At 45.0% G+C, this 19828-nt stretch overlaps 1 long non-coding RNA gene across 1 annotated transcript in view; it reads right to left on the bottom strand.

Moving 5' to 3' along the window:
* Positions 1-1184: 1184 nt before the first annotated feature.
* Positions 1185-19828, bottom strand: part of LOC138917359 (uncharacterized) — a 41617-nt gene continuing 22973 nt past the window's right edge. The window contains exon 3 of the long non-coding RNA XR_011425212.1: positions 1185-9446. This is a non-coding gene — a long non-coding RNA (uncharacterized lncRNA). The remainder of the gene's footprint in view (positions 9447-19828) is intronic.

Genomic DNA, 19828 nt, shown 5'->3' with positions numbered 1-19828 from the left:
CCGGGTGCCTAGAGAAGAGGAACTTTAGGTAGGTGTTATTTTAGTAAGGGAACTGCCATTTGGGTTTCTGGAGATGGGCATTTAAATTAATTTTGGAACAGATTCTCTTGTTTTCAAGGAAATCACCAGGATAAATTTTTTATTTACACCAAAGTAAAGCAAATTGTTCTTGGAACAAAAGATGAAGACATCGCAAGTCTGAGTATGGCAGCTACAGAATGAGATGCTAAGCAGTGAAGAATTAGAGAAAAATCTTCCTGAAGTGAGGATTTAGATGGAATTCTTGGGATCCCCCATGTACTGGTTTCCTATTTGCCATAACAAGGCACCACAAACGTAGAGGTTTAAAACAACACAAATGTATTATCTTACAGTGCCCTAGCTTGGACGTCTGACACCATCAAGGTGTTAGTGGATTGTATTCCTTTCTGGAGGCTGTAAAGCTCTGTTCTCCACTTCTAAGGCCACCCCCATTCCTTGGCTCATGGCCCATTCCTCCATCTTCAAAGCCAGCGCGGTGGATAATCCAGGGTAATCTCCCTATCTCAAGGTCAGCCAATTAGCAAGTTTAATTCCATCTGAAACCTTAATTCCTCTTTGCCATGTAACCTAACGTATTCACAGGTTCTGGGGATAAGATGTGTATATCTTTGGGAGGGGCATTATTCTGCCTATCGCCCCCACGTGGTGTTTAAATTAGTTTAATGCAGCAATGCACGGTTGAGTAGGGCAGTCGTCTTATCTGGGCCCTGGGGAATCAGACAGGGGTTTCTCTTGAAGGAAATGTGGGTTCCCGGGACCAGTAGAGCTGGGGCAGCATGAGCAGGGACAATGTTCCCTGCTCTCTGGGGGAGGGGTCGGGGGTCTAGGGTCCCTACTCTCTGGGGGAGGGGTTGGGGTCTAGAGTCAGTGCTAGCATGATCTATTCCAAATATTCTTGTGGAGGTGGGGGAGCCTGGTGGGAGTTAGACGTGGCCTTGAGGTTGGGGTTCTAGGGCCTGTGAGCCCCAGGAGGAACACAACGATGCACTTCGTTTTTCCCTAAACATTCAGGAGGCACTGCCATCTGTCCTAGGCTGGGGAGTGAAACTGAGAGAGATTAATGATGGGGTGGGGATGCGGGGAGGTGTCACGGCCCCCCTTGCAGTGAATTTGTATGGATAAAAATCACTTCCTGGAAATTACACTGAAGGAAACTGGTTTATTGATGTATTTTATGTCAACTTGGTTAACACATCACGTTAATTTAGTTTTAATTTTCTATATTTCCATTTATTTTAATTAATTTCCATTTTTATAGTTGATATAAGTTGCTAATAATAATAGTAACTTATTGTACGAACAATGTAACCAACAAAACGTAACGTACAACTAAATGTAAAATAAACTCATTTTACATTGAAAAGCAACAGCAATCGTTCAGCTGTAATTACAACTTGGATTTTAAATGCGTGTTAAATGTAATAAGATACATTTGGATTATCCAGCAGTTATGCTTTGGTCAACTATTTATTCAGCTTTGCCTCTATTTGTGAACACCCAGAGGCATCTTTCCTTGATCTTTCCTCCATCCTGCAAGAAAGAACTTACTAAAGTGTACTTGATCTCAAAAAAAAACAAAGCACATGCTGGAGAAAAGAGTTACAAAGGAGAGAGTGTGCGGTCACCCAGGAGGCTCTGACTACAGCGGTGGAACCACGAGTAGCAGATGGAGTGACGAGCACTCACCCTGACTACATCTTTCTGCAACTCCCAGAAATGGAGGAGGGAGACCCTGCGTAGCAGACTGGCTGTTCTGCTAATCCCAGGCAGATGCGGGTTTGAACATTAAAAGACATGAGACTTTACTTGGGGCTACTGAAGCAGACATCAGGGTTTCACTGGGAAGGCAGCACCCCAGGACTGAGACATGATGAGCGGCGGGGCCCACGGTGGAGAAGGAGTCCTGCTGATTCTTCCATGTTGAGCTGCAGCAGGGAGCGGATTCTTGGTTCCTGGGAGATGAATTTCTCGGAGGCCTGGGGCAGAAAGGATGCAGCCATTTGCCTTGTGTGCCTGGAGCTGCGGCTGCCGGAGAGGACCCATGGCAGGGCCTGCAGGCCTAGGTCGTCTGGGTTGGAGCTTCCTGTGGTAAGCCGCTTGCCGAGAGAGCGCCAGCAGAGCGGAACATTCTAGTCACATTAAGCGGGGGAGGGGGACGAGCACCCTTCCCGGCCCCTATTGGGGAGATCAGCTGTGGGAAGGAGGCGTTCTTCCTTTGAGATCCATTTTCAAAGGGGAGGAGTAGTTCCACCGTATGATGTAGGGAAGATGCCTTTTTAAATGAGGAACACTTTTGTCCTTGGGGCCTCCCCACTTTCCTTCTGTACCACCTCCTCCTCACTTTGGCCTTCTCTTGCTTGCTATCTTTGTCCCTATTTATTTATTTATTTATTTTTATTTTTTTGTGAGGAAGATTGGCCCTGAGCTAATGTCTGTGCCAATCTTCCTCTATTTTATACGTGGGACACTGCCACAGCGTGGCTTGATGAGTGGCGTGTAGGTCTGTGCCCGGGATCCAAACCCATGAACCACAGGCTGCCAAAGCAGAGCACACGAACTTAACCACTAGGCCACCGGGCCATCCCCTCTTTGTCCTTATTTAGAGGAAAGGTTTGGACAAGACCATTTACTTCGTAAGATATTTTCTGTTTACTCTTTTCTGAATTAAAAACAAACAGTTGTTGAAGTCTTAGTCTCAGACGTCTAGTCCACAGTTGTCCATAGCGTCCATGTTCCTGTATCAGGATGTTCATCCAGAACGCATGCCCTGGAAAAGACCCAACTGTTCTCATTGCGACAGAAGAGCGACGGCTAACGGCCCAATGACAGCTGCTTCTCACTTTTGTCATTCCAGCTGGTCCTGGGAGCAGCAGGAGCTCATACCCTGTGCTTGATCCAGGTTCCAAAGGGCATTTTGTTTTAGCCACTCCCTTTTCTTTCATAATTGTCTAGTTTTGCCTTTGTCTCTCCTGCATTCCTTCAGTTACGCGCTGTGAGGGATCCAAAGAAACCAAGCTGTGGCCAGTGTCTCCTCTTACAGAACTGACTAGACACAGTGCTGCTGTCAGGAGGCACTCACACTAACCAGGCCGTTTGTGAGCAGTCTGTGACCTTCGCAAGACTGATGGGAAATTCTGTCAGCATTCCAGAGGACGGAAGGGACTACTGAGAGCATGTGTACTTGGGACAAGAAGACTGAGAAACCAGCCCTTGAAAGACTGGCTCTGCAGGGAGAAGAGCCAAGAGAGCTGGGGCATTTTAGGCAGAGTAGGGGGAGAGCATAAGGGATATGGTGAGTATATCTGGGGTACAGTGGACGTGGGTGTGTTTGCACACATGCTCGTATAGGCATGTAAGAGCTTTACAGGTAAATGTGCAAAATCAAAAGGTTTAAAGCTAGATAAAGTCACCCTCGCACCTTGTTCCTCAGTTACCCAGTTCCCCTCCCTAGAGGCAGAGTTTATATTTAAAAATATTTAACAATACACACCTGGCATCCCTGGCTGGACAGCTGAACTGCCTTCTCAGAATGGAAGTCTCAAACGTGCGTTTTCACTGTTTTCTCTGTCGTGTTATGTGGCCACTCTTTACAACCACCAAGTCCTCACAAAGAACACACACCATTTTGGGGGCCATGTTTTTGCCACAAGATGCAGAAAACTTGGGAGACCAAAGGTAATTCTATGATGTTAGCCACCGCTGCCCCCACCCAGGAACCCAAAAAAATCCCAGGAGGCCTTTGGGCTCCCACCAGGCATGGGCTGTGGGGTGAGCCGAGGGCATCTAGATTCTAGGAACTGGGAGGCCCCCACAGACACGTGGGCTACACCTAAGAGGGAGAGTTGGGACCATTGGAGACCAGGAGATGGGGAGCAGAGGAGGGCTACCCTCTTTCCAAGCCAGTATGTAAAGGGGATGCCCAGGGGCCCCACAGAGGCAAGAGCACTGCCAGGAGGGGCCTGGTGCTGCCGGAGCTGGCAGACCATGGGGAGGGCAACTGAGAACACGCAGACCCACTCCAGCGCTTCCCAGACGGGCTTCCTGACCAGAGGAGGACTCCCGCGTGGAAAGGGTACGTAGGAAGGATTCTGATTTTTCTTCCCCTGCTGTGAAATCAATTAAAAACAGGACGGATATAAAATGGTTTAATAACCTCCTCCACCTCCTGGCTGCCTTCCTTCTTGGGGACGGGCCAGCCCAGACGGAGGAGAGACAGGAGTCTCATGGTCTGAAAATCCTGTGGCAGTTTAAATAACGGTGACCTATTGCTCCAGCTTTCCTCGGGGGACTGAGGCTGGAGGAGAAAATGTCTTCTGGAAAATGGACAGAGAAAGAGGATCATAGGGGAGGGTGGGACGGGAGGGGCCAGTCCCCAGCCTCTGCCTCTGCTGCCCACAGGTTCAGAACCAGTGCTGACTGGGGAAATAAGGCAGCCTGTTTAAGAACACAATTTCCCACAGAACAATTCAAAGTGGCTTGTTATGCTTACACATACTTGCTCTGTAGAAACCAACATCAAGAATTTTCATTCCTGCTTTGATCTACAAAAAACCCTAACAGATAACTTTCATTGAGTACTACCATGTGCCAGGTGCTCAATTAGACACCTTTCTTAAATTAACTCTGATTCGCACACCACCACTGAAGGTTAAGTAACGTGTTCCCCAGTTTACAAATAAGGAAAATAATGAGGCTCAGAGAGGCTTAGTAACCTGCCTGATCTCAGACAGCTGGTAAACGGCAAAACTGGGCTCCAAATCCACGTCTGCTTTGCACCATGTCAAATAGCAATAACAATAGTTCTCATTTATTGAACATTTACTGTGTGCCAGATACTTGACGGACATTGTCTGAAATCCTCATACTGACCTTGCGAGGAAGGCTGCTCTAGCTCCATTTTATAGATGAAAAAGTCAGTTAAGGAAACAGCCCCAGGTCACAGTGCTGACTTGGTGACATCAAGGCTCGAAGCAGGCTCTCTCTGGGTTTTCTGATGCCCGTATTCCTTCCCAGCATGCTGTGCAACTTGTGGGCCCTGGGAAGGTGCCTTTGTCTATAGGTGCTTCCAGTGGGAGCTCCAGGAGCAGGGAGGGGCCCCAGCGGTCGTCCCTGGTGGGCTGAGGTTGAGCTGGTCTGTGCGCAGAGCAAGAGAGCTGCCTCTGCCAACACACATGGTTCTCAGCAGCATGTAATGTTTCCGTGGGCCTTGGCCAACTTGGCTGTGGCATGTGAGACCTCTTGAGGGACGTGGTTCCTAGCAGCTTAAACGGATCGACAGACTTCTCTGTCAGGAAGTGCTGCTTCATACCACAGAACTGCCCACATTTTTCCCAACAAAGAATATTAGCTGGAACTAAGTGATCATTTTAGAGTCTGGCGACCTCAGGGTCCTATTTTTACACCCGAGGCCAAGTCATGTGAATGGGTCTCCATGGTTTATGCATCCCTCCTTACTTTCAGACATTTCTGACCTCCTTTACGGCAGCTCTGTCTTCTCTGAACCCCTGTGCTGTTTTCCAAGGTACAGCTTTCCCTGAAAACATCTTGGGGAGTCTTGACATCCCAATCCATGTCTTCCCTTCACTCATTTGCCCCATATTCCCCTTCATCCTGAAACCTTAGTCCATAGACAAAAGCAATAGCAATACAACCCAGGTGTGGGATGGCATCGGAACTAGCCAACATACCTCACACCTATGATGTCTTTTCAGGCTCTTATCAACCCAAGGAGGAAACACAGTATGAACACAAGTTTTCAGAAAAGAAACTTAAGAGCCTGTTGGTGATCAAAGGGGGACTAGGACTCAGGTTTCTGCTGGATCCTGTTGTCTCCGTTGCTCTTGCTCCAGACTCTAATCCAAGGTAGAGTGAGAAAAATAGCCACTGTGACTGAGGAATATTGCTTTAACTTGAAATGTTTCCCTCAAGCTGTTTCTTAAATTGTTCTGAAAACTCGGCCTGAACATTGAAAATGATCCATAAAGGTGAAGCTTATATCTAGAACAATCTATTTCAAAAGAAGCATTTTCCCTGAAACCAAGATTGTCACACAGTTTGAGCTCTCTTCCTTGTACCGGCAGCTAGTCATTCATTCAGTCAGCAAACACTTACTGAGTGTCTTCCAGGGGCCAGGTGCTGCCAGGCACTGTGGGTTCAGAGGGGAACAACATAGAAACGGTTCCAGCCCTCCTGGAGTTCAGCATGCATCAGGGAGCCAGATAATTGAACCAGAACTTGTAGTAGAGTAATGTGTTATGGGAGCAGAGAGCAGGGAAGCCTAGTCAATTCCGAGGGACGACTTCCCAGAGGAAGTGAGGTTTAGGACTTGAAGGATGAGCAGAAACCGGCCAGGTGGGGATGAGGTGAAGAGGACTCCAGGTGTGGCAGCCACAAGCATGGGCCTCACAGACCTCCAAGCTTAATGAACTTACTTGCCCAAGGCCCAGCTGCTGCGCTCTGAAATCCATCACCACGTGCCGAGGCCATGCTTCCCACAGGCATTCCTGGCCAATGGCTGAGTGTGGCAGCCTGTTCCTTGGAAGCCAGGACTCATCTGACGGCAGCTTGTCTCGAGGACACCCCCACAACCTTGTCAAACTTCTTAGATTACTGGGTGGTCTAAGACGCTTCCACAGGCCCTTCCTCCCCCTACTCCTTTACTTGGGGTCAGACTTGCATCTCTGCTCTTTATCCAGCCTCCCATTCTACCGTCTGCCCTGGGAGAGAGTGACATTGCCTAGTGAGGATGAGGAGGCCGAAGTGAGGGCAGCCAAGAAGCAAGGAGAGACTATGGGGAAAGGGCCCAGGGCAGAGCCCTGCAAGTTCTGTTCTCCCAGCAGGAGGAGGGAAAGTCAAACATGAGGAGCTCACGATTTACTCCAGGGATTGCTCAAGCCTAGAATTATGACCCTTCCTCTAAAAATTCCACAACAGCTCTGGCCAATAGCCCCCTGTTTCAGGACAAAGTCCTGAAGGGTTCTGGGGCATGAGGGGAATTGCCCGAAAAGCCATCTTGTATTCCATGGGAAGGATGTTTCCCTTCCTGTAGCATTTTTATCCTTACGGTATCAGAAGCAGGTGACTCTCCAGAGCCTCACCTTGGCAGGGCCCATCCAGCCCTGACTGGGGACAAGCCCAGGTGGCCTCCGACTTCGCTAGTCTAGTCCAGGTGCCAGGTGTGTCCTTATTTTGGAGATGGCCCCGCAGGCTGTCAGCCCCTGGCGCCATTCAACATCTAGGCTCAGAGTCTTCCCGGCTGCACAGGAGAATGTCCTGCTCTGGCTACCATGAGCCACTCAGCCAATCCAGTTCTCATTGCACTTTAATAAATTGATTTTATGGTTTTATTTTAAAAACAAAAGAATAACATTAACATCAAGAGAGGTCATGAAAGAGCAAAAGAGTTACAAGAAAGCAACATGCAGGCTGTGGGGGTGAGGTGGAAGGTAAGGGGGTGGGTTTTGGCTTTTAGGTGGGCATAGTTCTGCCAGTCAGGATTTCAGTGGTGCCTTTCAAATCCGCTCTTTATCTATGTGACGTCTGGGGATTAGGTAGGAGGGCCAAAATGCTGTAATTATAAAAAGAGGAAAAAATGACCCTGCTGGTGATCATTTAAGAAGGCATTTTAGGACCAATGAAAGGAAGTACATCTTTACACAGCCCATAGCATGTAAATGGAACTCATTGCCCCCATAAGGTGTTCAAGGCGAAAATAAAAAATGGGTCCAAAAAGAGGCCAGATAAATTCATGGATATTAGAGGTAATAAAGAGCAAGTCACCATGTTCCTGCACAAATGTTCCTGGCGCCCCTCTAGAGGCACCTGTGTTCTAGGAACATCAAGTTCCTAAATGTCTCAAGCACGCAGAGAGCTCTTTCTCGAAGCTCTACCTTTGCCACACTGTTGCCTTGAGGTCTCCTTGCCATTCTCTTCTGAGACTGGTGAGCTACCAGTCATTCTCCAGGACCCAGTTCAAATGGAGCCTCTTCTAGGAAGCCCCCCTAATTCTTCCAGGTCAAGAGTGGTCACTCCTTCCACCAGTGGAACACCTCCACTACTGCGCTGTAATTGCTTGTCTGTCCAACTGGACAAAGATTGTGTCTTATTCATGTGGGTTTAGCACAGAGCCTGGCCCATAGCTCCTATGCAGGAAATGCATGTTGAATGAATGAATGGATGTTGAGCTGTATCAACCAATAATGGCCTGACCACTTACAGCATTTATGATATTCTTAACGACATTCTCAGAAGCTTTGCTTCTAATATTAGTTGGACAATCCTTTTCTTCCAGGACATATGCCGGTTTATCTCAGCTAATGCACGTGCCAGTCTCCAAAGCAGCCATCTGTATAGCTGAAATGGAGTAGCCAAGAGGCTTCTTGAGATTTTAGTGTCTTTGACTTAACTGTGTCTCTTAGACAAATGAGCCAGTTCGCAGAAGTCTGGTCTAGAAATATTGCCAGTGCACATTCCACTGACTTTGAGATGTTAGGAAAACAGACATATCACCTTTCAAGCTTTAATCCCTGGGAACTGCAGTTTAAAGTAGGGCTTCCTTCCAGATCCTTAGGTTGTGAATGACACACAGTCTGTGGAAACTTTATGAGATCACCAAGAAGCTGAGGTCTGAAACTTTCAAGAAGTGTTTAACCACAGATCAACCAAATATAACATTCGCATGTTAAAAAAAAAAACCAAACTAGCAAGCAAAGATCTGGTGACCAAAAGGCTGCCAACTCAAACCAATACAAGGGGCTCCATATAGAGTTTCTGAAGATGGCAAGACGTGGGCCAAGGGTGGAGAACAGGAACCCTGGACGACCAAGGAAAATCTAAGAACAATGAGGGGTCCCGCTCAGGTCGTGAAACAGCCAGCCCCCCCAGAAAGACTCCTGGCAGTCAAGAACCTGGAGTTCCCAATTTTAACCCCCTTAGAAAATCATTTGAATTTAACTTTCTGCAAAATTTCAATTGTCAGTTTAAAAACAAACATCTATATACTCTACAAAGTTAAAGGTAAATGCAAAGTGCATTGAGGGACCACAACGATGATGTTCATCCATTCAATGTGTGGCTGGTGAGCAGCTATTACGTTCAAGGCCATCTGCCAGACCCTGGAGGTGCAGCAGGGAGCAGGGCTGAGGTCGCCCTGCCCTCATTGGGTGTATAGCCGGGCAAGAAGGACAGGGCAGGGTAAGTGATCACAGTAATGGCTGACGAGCTTTTGCCGGGGGAAGTCCAGAGGGTTCTGCTAAGGTATAATCAGAGGACTTCTCTATTCCAGACGGCAGGGACGATCTCCTGGAGGAAGTGATGCTTAAGCTGTTGCTCAGAGGTGAGGTTGTAGAAAGAAGACTGTTCCAAGAAGACGGGAGGCCTCCGAGGAGCTGAATCTTCCAGAATTGCTGGAGCACAGAGTGACAAGAAGGATTGTGAAAGAAGGCTTATGAGATAGGCAGGGGCTAGACCGTGCAGACCTCACAGGGGGAGATAAGAGTATTTAACAACTGAGACGAGAATAGAAATTAGTAAATAATTACATAAACCCCAAATCTTAAAATGCATAAATAAGCTAGACATTATTCAATCTCTTGCTTACTAAGAGATTTAAGCAATAGTACAAATTGTTCATAAATGAGATTTTTTTTGGTTTGGTGTACCTTCCCCTGGATAAATGATGCCCCTGAGTCATGATAAAACTTTTTCAAAGACTTTTCCTGTTAAATTGCAGGACGTTAAGTAACATGTAGACTCAGTAAGAGGAGAATTCACTTAACTTCAATGATATTTTGCAAGATGCTGCATTTTCTCAGCATTTGCTGAACTCACCGCAATTATGTTAACAAAATTTCTTAGCCAGTGTAATACTGTCTTAGATTTTTATCTGTTCAATGTCTCTGTGTTGACTAAGTGGTGAGAACTGTACACCGAAATACCACCTTCAGTCTAACCGAATCCTCTGGCTCCGGGAGAAGCTCTGGTTGGCAGTTTGGTCCTGGGCCATGAGGTTAGACTCCTGGCTCAGCTACTTTGGTTTACATAACCTCCTTCGACTTCAGTTTCCTCATCCAGAAAATGGAGATTATGACATCTACAGTCCTCACCTGAGTTAATATGCATTTAGAGTGGAACAGAACTGGCACTCTATACCTATTAGTTCCCACTTTTAGTAATAAAATTAATATTGTAAATTCCCAAGATAGGTGATCATCAGGTGGGTTTTAACCAAGCCCTTCCAATAAATGGAGGAGGAATTCAACAGGGATAAATTTCACATTAGTCCCCAACTCATCCCTGTGGAGGCCCATCTTTCTCAGGAATGTCCATCATTACTGAAGAAACCCTGCCTGGCACCTAACGAGGACCTGTGGGGACCTTTTACATCTACCCATCTGCTCTCCCACTTTTAGTCTCATGCTTTGGGGACCCAAGTCCAAAGGAGGCTGAAGTTCCCACATGTGGCCAGGTGAGGGTGATTCTGAGGGACCACTGGCCTGTGGTAGTTGACCACAGCTTCAGAGGGCACTGGAGTGCCAGCATGTCCACCAGAGTCAACATTACCCCCCTATCATGGAGCTTGGGAACACTCTGGTTAAAGGACTTCACTGGGACAAGGCATGGAGTTTGAGAAACATATTGGGCTGGTGTGCTGAAGAATACCAAAATGGTCTCTACTCAATACCTGCCTGGGGTTGAGGGGAGGTGGGCACCAAGACATAGGCATGAGCCAACTCTCTCATGGTGGAAGCCATGGCAGTGCAAGTAGTCCACACTTTTGGAAGTACTGACCAGTGTAAGCATTGACCAATCAGAACAGATTCAGCATTAACTCTTTAGCTGATGGATAGTGAGGAGGTAAGGGAGGTAGTTCCAAAGTATGGGAAAATTTCGATATTTAATCAGCCAGGATAACTAGATATACAGGTAAACACAAGTTAAATATTAGCCTTGGGACCTTGAAAGCCATGTTAATGGCTCTGGACTCCATCCTAAGGGTTCGGAGAGCTACAAGAGTTTTAAGAGATCTGATGTATGTTTTTGACAAAGCTTGCTGAATACATGGGACAGGTTGAAGGAAGGCAAGACTGGAGACAAGGAAACCAGTTGAGATGCCCTGGCCGGAGTTCAGGTTGGAGATGATAGTGGAAATAGGTGGTTCTGAGAGACATTTAATACGTACAATTCTCAAGACTTGAGGATTAATTAGACATGGGAGGTAACTAGAAGGAAGAGTCAAGGGTGACTCCCAGGTTTCTTGCTTGGGAGATGAGACAGATTATGTCACCATTTACTGAGATAGGGACATCAGGAGACAGAGCTGGTTTGAGGAGGGGACGTGATTGGTTTAGTTTTGGATGTGTTCGGTTTGAGGTGCCTGTGACAGATCTAGACAGAGATCCCATAGGCAGCTAGAGATACAGGAAGCATGTGTGAAAGAGTCCTGGCTAGAGATGATGATTTTGGAATCCTTGAGTACTGAGTGCATTAAATTGCCCATAAAGAGAATATAGAGTGAGAAAAAGATAGGTCTGAGTCCTGAGTAACAACACAGCATGGAACAGGCAGAAGATGAGGCACCATAGGTTTAGGGGGAAAAGCAGAATATTGAGCAACAGAAGGCAAGAGAAAGGTGTGTTGGTTACAGTCAATGCGCACTTAGCATCCATTCTTACCGTCTGTTCTATTTGTCTTCCTGGACAGCTAAAGGCTATTTTTCCAAAATTCCCTTGAGACAGATGTCTAGATGCAAATTAGTTTCCAGCAATTACACGTACCTCTCAAGATTTAGAAGGTGGAACCAAGGCAGAGGCTATAGCTCTGATGCTCTTGGCTGATTTCTGTTGAGGTTGTGGAGTTTTTCTGCAGCAGACTTCCAGTGTCTAGTTACTATCTTCATGGTTGTTCAGTTGTCGTCAAGGTGATAGCACCTTCCTGACACCTAGATCGTAGCCATAGTAGTGTGTTCTAATTCCTTGCCTTCCTATTTTGGCAGAGCTACGATCTCCCCTGGTAGGCCAGTTGTGATGGCATTCTTGGAGATGTGGCTACATCTCAAGCTCTTCCAACACTTCAATAAACATCTAATGTCCATATTAATTGTTTTCTGCTTAAAATATCTAGAGTGGTTTCTTTTTTATCTTTTTGAATCCTGACTGATATGAAAGGAATATTTCAGGGAGGAATCCAGTGTGTGTGTGTTTGTTCCACACTACCAAGCACTGGACTTAATTCAATTCTGACACTATCTACCTGGAGATGGTGTCAAATCTCACAGGTTAAGGGGTCAGTCCTACAAGACTGCCTTACCTCCCACTTCAGAGGTCAATTGCAAGTCCAGGTTGTCACCTGGGCTTCTGACCAACCACTATAGATCAGAGGTTCCAACGACCCCTGCTTTGGGTTCAATTAATTTGCTAGAACAGCTCATAGAACTCAGAGGAATGTTTTACTTACATTTACCAGTTTGTTATAAAAGGATATGACTCAGGAACAGCCAGATGGAAGAGATGCATATGGTGAGGAATATGGAAAGGAGCGCAGAGCTTCCATGCCCTCTCTGAGAGCACCACTCTCCTTAAATCTCCATGTGTGGGATTTCCACTTGTCAAATCTCCACATGTTCACCAACTGGAAACTCTTCCAATCTCATCCTTTTGGGTTTTTATGGAGGTTTTATTACATAAGCATGATTGATTAAATCATCAGCCATTGGTAATTGATTCAACCTCCAGCTTCTCTCCCACCCCAGAGGTCAGGAGTTGGACTGAAAGTTCCAACGCTTCAGTTGCAGAGTTGGTTCCCTTGGCAACCAGCCCCCATCCTTTCATGCTCTCCAAAAGTCACTACATTAACATAGACTCAGGTGTGGTTGAAAGAGATTTGCTGTGAATATCAAGACACCTTTATTGCTCTTATCACTTAGGAAATTCCAAGGGTTTTAGGAGCTTTGTGCTAGAAACACGGATGAAGACCAAATATATATTTCTTATTCTAGATCACATTATCATACATCTTCACTTCTTTTCTAAACAGGGCCTATTATGCCACTCTAAAGAGTTTCTATTTAATCTATGAGCAAAGGGAAGCCCATAAATAGTTTTAAGCAGAAGAATTACAAGAGCCTATCTGCACACTTTGAAATGTCCTTCAGTCTAGGGCACGGTTGGGAAGGGAGCAAGGCAGGGAAGGCGGTACCCATTGGGAGTTGTTGGTCAGTCCTCCGGGCAAATTATGGTGGGGCCTAAACTCAGGCGGTAACAGCGGAGATGGTGAGAAAGAGGATAGAAACAAGAGAATTCTAGGAATATGGACTGAAAAATTATGTCTCAAATTTAGATTAACCTCAGTTAAAATTGAAGACATAGGTCACTATGATTTTTTTGAGAAGCCCTATAAAGATAAGTGCTATAGACTGAATGTCTATGTCCCCCCAAAATTCTTATGTTGAAACCTAATACTCAATGTGATGGCAATTGGAAGTGGGGCCTTTGGGAGGTGCTTAGGTCACAAGAGTAGAACCTTGACGAATGGGATTAGTGCTCTTATAGGAGATGACCCCAGAGGGCTCCCTCACGCCTCCCACCATGTAAGGAAACAGCAAGAAGGTGGCCATCTAGGAACCAGGAAGGAGGCCCTCACTGGACACTGAATCTGCCAGCACCTTCGTGTTGGACTTCCCAGAACTGTGGGAAATAAATGTGTGTTGTTTAAGCCACCAAGTCTATGGCATTCTGTTACAGCAGCGCAAATGGACTAAGACAAGAAGAAATCACACTGTTGACATAAGTTCTTTAAGAAATTAAGTGCTGTGTTGTTTATTGCCCTTCTCAGCAAAAGAAGGAAGAAAAGTTTATAGAATAGTCCATATTTACATTCTAGTGACAACAGGAGTATAATGAAAAGATAATCCACCTGGGGCAAAGATCTCAAATAAGATTAAAATGTACATGTTCTGGGGCCTGCCCTGTGGCTGCGTGGTTAAGGCTCTGTGGTTAAGGCTCCGTGCACTCTGCTTCAGCAGCCAGGGGTTCGCAGGTTCAGATCCCAGGTGTGGACCTGCTCTACTCATCAGCCATGCTGTAAAGGCATCCCACATACAAAGTAGAGGAAGACTGGCACAGATGTTGGCTCAGCGCAAATCTTCCTCATACACACACACAAAATGTGCATGGCCTGCATCTCAAATTATGATGCCAGTTCCTCTCATGGTTAAGATTTTCAATGAGAAAGAGAAAGGGGTTTGCCAAGATACACAACTGCTTACAGAGCTATTATTTATCCTCTCAGAAATGTAACCTTTGAATGCTTGTGATAACCTCAGAGAATAGAAAATGCATCCTTTTCAGAAATTATTTACTTAAGTCATAAATGTGTTTGTTATGGGAAAGTGAATTTACTTGCTTAAGTTGTAAGTGAACTCAGTAATTGTATTAATTAATTCACCACTCAAAGTAATATATTAGCAAGCATCTGACTGCTTAGTCAAGTTTTTTCCCTGCAAAGTGCTTGAAATTAAAGTATGCCTTTGGCCAGTTCTGATCTAAACACGTGACAATGCTGTTCTTCTGTGAGTGGTAGAATAGCCAGGACTTAGCAATTGGTTTGAAAGATTGGGCAAGGAAGAATCTCCAAGAATGATGGCTTGGGTAGCTAGGTAGGTGGAGAAGATGTCAGTGATACAGAGGACATAGGAGGAGGAGGAGCAAGTCTCCCGGGAAAATAGTGAGTTTGGCTCTGAAGAAGTGGAATTTGAGGTTCCTATAGAACATCTGAATAGAGCTGATTAACAGGCAAATGGAAGTATGTGCATGGAACTCAAGAGAGATGCAGAAATTTAAATTTGGAGACGACAGCACATGACTCAAGTAGATTCATTCTCAGCTAAGTTTAGGACCCTTATAATATAATTTGACTCAGGAAGGGTCCAATGTTTCTTAGTACCTTAATGCTTTCCTCGTTGAGAATAGAATATGTCAACTTCGGAAGAAAATCAATATTCACTGCAGTGAATTTTACCTTTGGGTAATTTAGGAGGAAACCAGCCATAGTTCTGATGTTGAAAGACCAAAATTCATGAAGAACCCCCCATCTTGCCCCCACCAAGGTCCAGAGTATCAGAGGTACTCAATAATTATTTGCTGAAGGAACAAATAGTTAAATATTGCTGTTCCCCATAGCCTGTCCCAAAATATGTCCTCATCACTAATGAAACTGAAATAGAAAGGCTAGAAGTACTTTTTCAAATTAAGCATCATCCCCAAGTACTTCTGGGAGGGGCGGTTCAGCAACCACCATTGGTCACACCATTTCCCAGTGGAATAATTTTTGGAAAAAAGGAGGAGGAACAACCATGGGGGAAAGCGGGATGGGTGGAAAGCAGTTAGGGAGCCTCAGAGGTCAGGCTGCTTCCTTCACTCTTTTCCTAGGACTGATCTGGTCTGGAGGCCTGTGACCAAGCACCCAGGGCACTCTTAAAGATACCAAAAACGTCCCTCCAATCCTTGCCATTACTTGCTTTCAAATGTGCTTCTGGGACCACCCCCTGGGAGTATCAACAGAGTCTGAAGGCCCACCTATAACCTCCACTTTTTTTTTAAATTTATTTCTTCACAGCATTGATCTTTATAACTAAGCAGCCGCTTGAAAAGGCAAGGAACAACATGCCTTTGCCAACAGCAATTTCGGAACCTCTTGGGGGTCTAATAAGTTGCTGGGGTTTACAAGAGGTGCCACATCTTTGCAGGGTAGGGAATGTGGAGATGAGGGAGTGGCAGGGAAAGCAGAGCTTCTGTTGCTATGACGGAGATTTTAACAAAGGCCGGCAGCCCAGCTGGAGTAAAAGGAGTTACAGACCTTGGTGGGAAGACTGCCCTGCCCCCTCGGCTCTAATTTTGGCCATTGCTTATTATTATGTTTCAGCTTCTTCTCTCCTTAAGTCACTATTGGCTTCTGTCTTGAGTAACAACTCAGAAAGCATAAACCTGTCCCTGGAACGTCATCCTTTAGAGACGGAAATGGAATATTTCTGGAATAACCTTTTCCCTTGAGTCTGCACACAGCTCCAGGAGCAGCGACTCTGCAAGAGCGGAGTGGAGAGTGAGGCCACCGCCGGTGTCATGGAGGCCTCCAGAATGCTCTTCCCTGACATAAGTAGATAATTAACACAAACATACTTGAGAGGAAGGGGAGTTCAGAACGAGCAGGTTACGGGCCTCCAGTCGAGCCCTCTCCTTCACCAGCTGCCCTCCTTGGAGAGCAGAAGCTCAGTAAATGTTTGCACAGTGTCCTGGAGGTTGAGTTAGATCAACGTGGTCAGCGTGAAGTACCAGCCAAGGCGACTGCTTTGTTCCCAGAGCTCTAGGCTCCTGCCTTTAAGAACAGCTGGGGAAAAGGCTCTGCTCTACCCTCTCCCCATCGTCCAAAATCCTAGCGCAGTCATCACCTGAGGTAAAAAGATCCTTTTGCAAAGAAGACCCCTGAGACTGGGGCTGTTCTAACTCCAGCTGCTCTTCACACCCAAAGCAATCTGATTTAATCGACATGAAGGAGTGCGTGTTGGTGGTGAAAATCGATCACTCTAGGAACAAACAAAGAAGCAAACTCTAACACTCGCTGAGGCTCTAAATTCTTCCGAGGCTCCTCCCTCGGAAGATGTGGAGGTGTGAGGGAAGGCGAGGTTCAGCCCATCTGAGCAAGACCTGATGCTTCGGGAGCTGAGATTTTATTTGCTGAAGTCTATCTGAGGAGTCTGGTTTGGTTTTCCTGCTTCCATTGGTCTCTGGTGCTTGGTTTTTCTTGGAGAGGCTCTCAAGGGACAGGTGCAGCCCATCTACTGACATCTTGTTGACTCTGAGGTGACACGTTCTCATTAAGGCAGCTCCTATTTAAATGTTGTTTCTTCTGCTATTTCAGTCCCGGCATCTTTCTCCTTTTCCATTTTCTTTCCCTCCACTGGTCCCAGTGGACCCAAATGGACTACTTAACATGCTCCTGACTTCAGTCCTCCACCTGCATTCCATCAGCATGAAATACGGTAATTGCCTGATTCATCTTTCAACTCATTGGACTGTAAACAGGAGCTGGGGAAAGCCAACAATTCCATTTTCCACTGGAAAATGCCCAGGGGCTGGTTAATGAGAGAAGTGTTCACGGGAAAGGAAATTAACAGTTTGTTGAGACTTCAGAGTGTGTGCTGGGGAGGATCAACCAAAATGCCACCTCTTACCTGAAGCTGAGGCCGTGAATCTAGCCTATGCCAAAGCAGGATTTGAAGTGCACACCCACACATGCACCTCGGATTTCCCCCATGAGACTTACTTCTTAAGCATTCTTTGAAAAGATAGCTGTTTAACCGAGTTAGGGCATTTTATTTCTGAAATGGGAGGAGTGGGGTGCACTAGAAATTATGTCATTGTCATTATCACCACTGTTGTATAGTAAAAAAGGTGGCTGGCCTTTCTCCCTAGATCCTGGGAGGTAAGCTCTAAGTCCTTGGAATTCCCCCAGGGATAGGAGTGTGTTTGTTATTGATGGTGGGCCCCTTGGACCATAACTGAATTTATATGAAGAAGATGACTCAGGATGGAGGCTGGCTCTGCCATAAAGACTAATCACGTGATTAGAGCATAGGGCTTTGAGGACAGGTGGGGGGGAGAATTTTTTTTCAGATAGTTGTAAAACTGGAATTTGTTCCCTTTCTACCAAAAAGTCTAAGTCCTTAAATTCCTTCTCATCATTGAGAAGCATCTCAGATGTAAGCAAACTTAAAGATGTAGAACACCATACTGTTCACAGAAAGAAAATATGCCCAGGGTAACAAGCAGCAGGCATTTTACAGAGCCTGCCTTGAATGTCCCAGAATTGCACAAATCAAGAGAATAGAAAAATCAAAGTTATAGACCAATTTCATGAAAATTATATTTAAATGAGATCATTGTGCATTATGCAAGACATAGAATCAATAACTCCTAACATACAAAGAGTTCTAATAAATCAATAAGAAAAGACTAACATCCCCATAGGAAAACAATAGCAGGACACGCAGACAAGCAAATTTAAAAATAGGTAATACAAATGGCCAGTTATACATATGGAAATATGTTCAACAGTTCTGGAAACAAAAAAATACCAATTAAAAATAATGGTATCTCATTTCTTTGCCTGAAATATTGGTAAAGATTAAAAATAATGACAATACCTAGTGTTAGAGACATGAACACTCTTATTAACAGTGTTGGATGTGTAAATTGGTACAACCTTTCTGGTGGGAAATTTGGCACTATGTGTCAAAATGGTACGTGGGCATTCCCCATTCCCTTTCACCCATTAATTTCATTTCTAGAAATTCATAATATAGTGATAATCAGACAAGTATACACATGTGCATACACACACACACATACATACATGGATGTAATATATCTATGAGTAGATGGTTAAAACAGATTATGGTGTATTCCCCACATATGGAATGATATGCAACCTTTAAAAATTAAGATGTATATCCATATTATTTGTGGCTACAACACATTGTTGAATAAAAAAGCAAGTAGCAAGAAAGCATGCATGGCATATTCCCATTTTAATTGTGTGTGTGTGTGTGTGTGTTACACCTATAAACATGGACAAAAAGTCTGGGCAGATACCTGGCAAATGTTAGCAATTGTTCTACTTGTGAGATGGAAGTACAGGTGATTTTCACTTTGGGGTTGTTTGAATTTTTTTAAGACTATATTTTTTACAGCAGTTTTAGGTTCACAGTAAAATTGAGAGGAAGGTGCAGAGATTTCCCATTTATCCTCTGCCCTTACACACGCATAGCCGCCTCCATTATCAACATTCTCCATCCAGATAGAACATTTGTCACAATTGCTAAGCCTACATTGACACATCATAATCACTCAAAGCCCGTAGTTTACTTTAGGGTTCACTCTTGGTGTGGTACATTCTATGGTTTTGGACAAATGTATAATGACATGTATCCACCATTATAGTATCATACAGAGTATTTTCATTACCCTAAAAACTCGTCTGCGGTCTGCACAGAGATAAATGAAATTCTCCATTCACCCCTTTCCACCCCCCTCAACCTCTGGGTACCACTGATCTATTACTGTCTGCATGGTTTTGCCTTTTCCAGAAATGTCAGATAGTTGGAATCACAGAGCATGTAGCCTTTTCAGTTTGACTTCTTTCACCTAGTAATATGCATGTAAGTTTCCTCCATGTCTTTTCATGGCTTGAGAGCTCATTTCTTTTTAGTGCTGAATGATATTTCATTGTCTGGATGTATCACCGCTTATTTATCCGTTCACCAACTGAAGGACACTTGGTTGCCTCCAAGTTTTGGCAATTATGAATAAAGCTGCTCTAAACATCTCTTTGCAGGCTATTCTGTGAACATAAGTTTCAACTCCTTTGGATAAATACCAAGGAGTGTGATTTCTGGACTGTATGGTAAGAATATGTTTAGTTTTGTAGGAAACCACCAAACTGTCTTCCGAAGTGACGGTATCATTTTGCATCCCCATTAGCAGTGAAAGAGAATTCTTCTTGCTGCACATTCTTGCCAGCATTTGGATGTCAGTGTTCCGGATTTTGGCTATTCTAATAGGTGTGTGGAGGAACCTCATTTTTGTCTTAATTTGCATTTCTTTGATGACATATGATGTGGAGCATTTTTTCATATGCTATTTGCATCTGTGTATATTCACTGGGGAGATGTCCAGGTCTTTGGTCCATTTTTTGCTTGGTTGTTCATTTTCATATTGTCAAGTTTTAGGAGTTC

This window comes from Equus caballus, chromosome 14, assembly GCF_041296265.1.
Source record: "Equus caballus isolate H_3958 breed thoroughbred chromosome 14, TB-T2T, whole genome shotgun sequence".
Lineage (NCBI taxonomy): Eukaryota > Metazoa > Chordata > Mammalia > Perissodactyla > Equidae > Equus > Equus caballus.
Note: the sequence above shows the minus strand (reverse complement) of the source record. Positions and strands in the feature narration are given on the sequence as shown.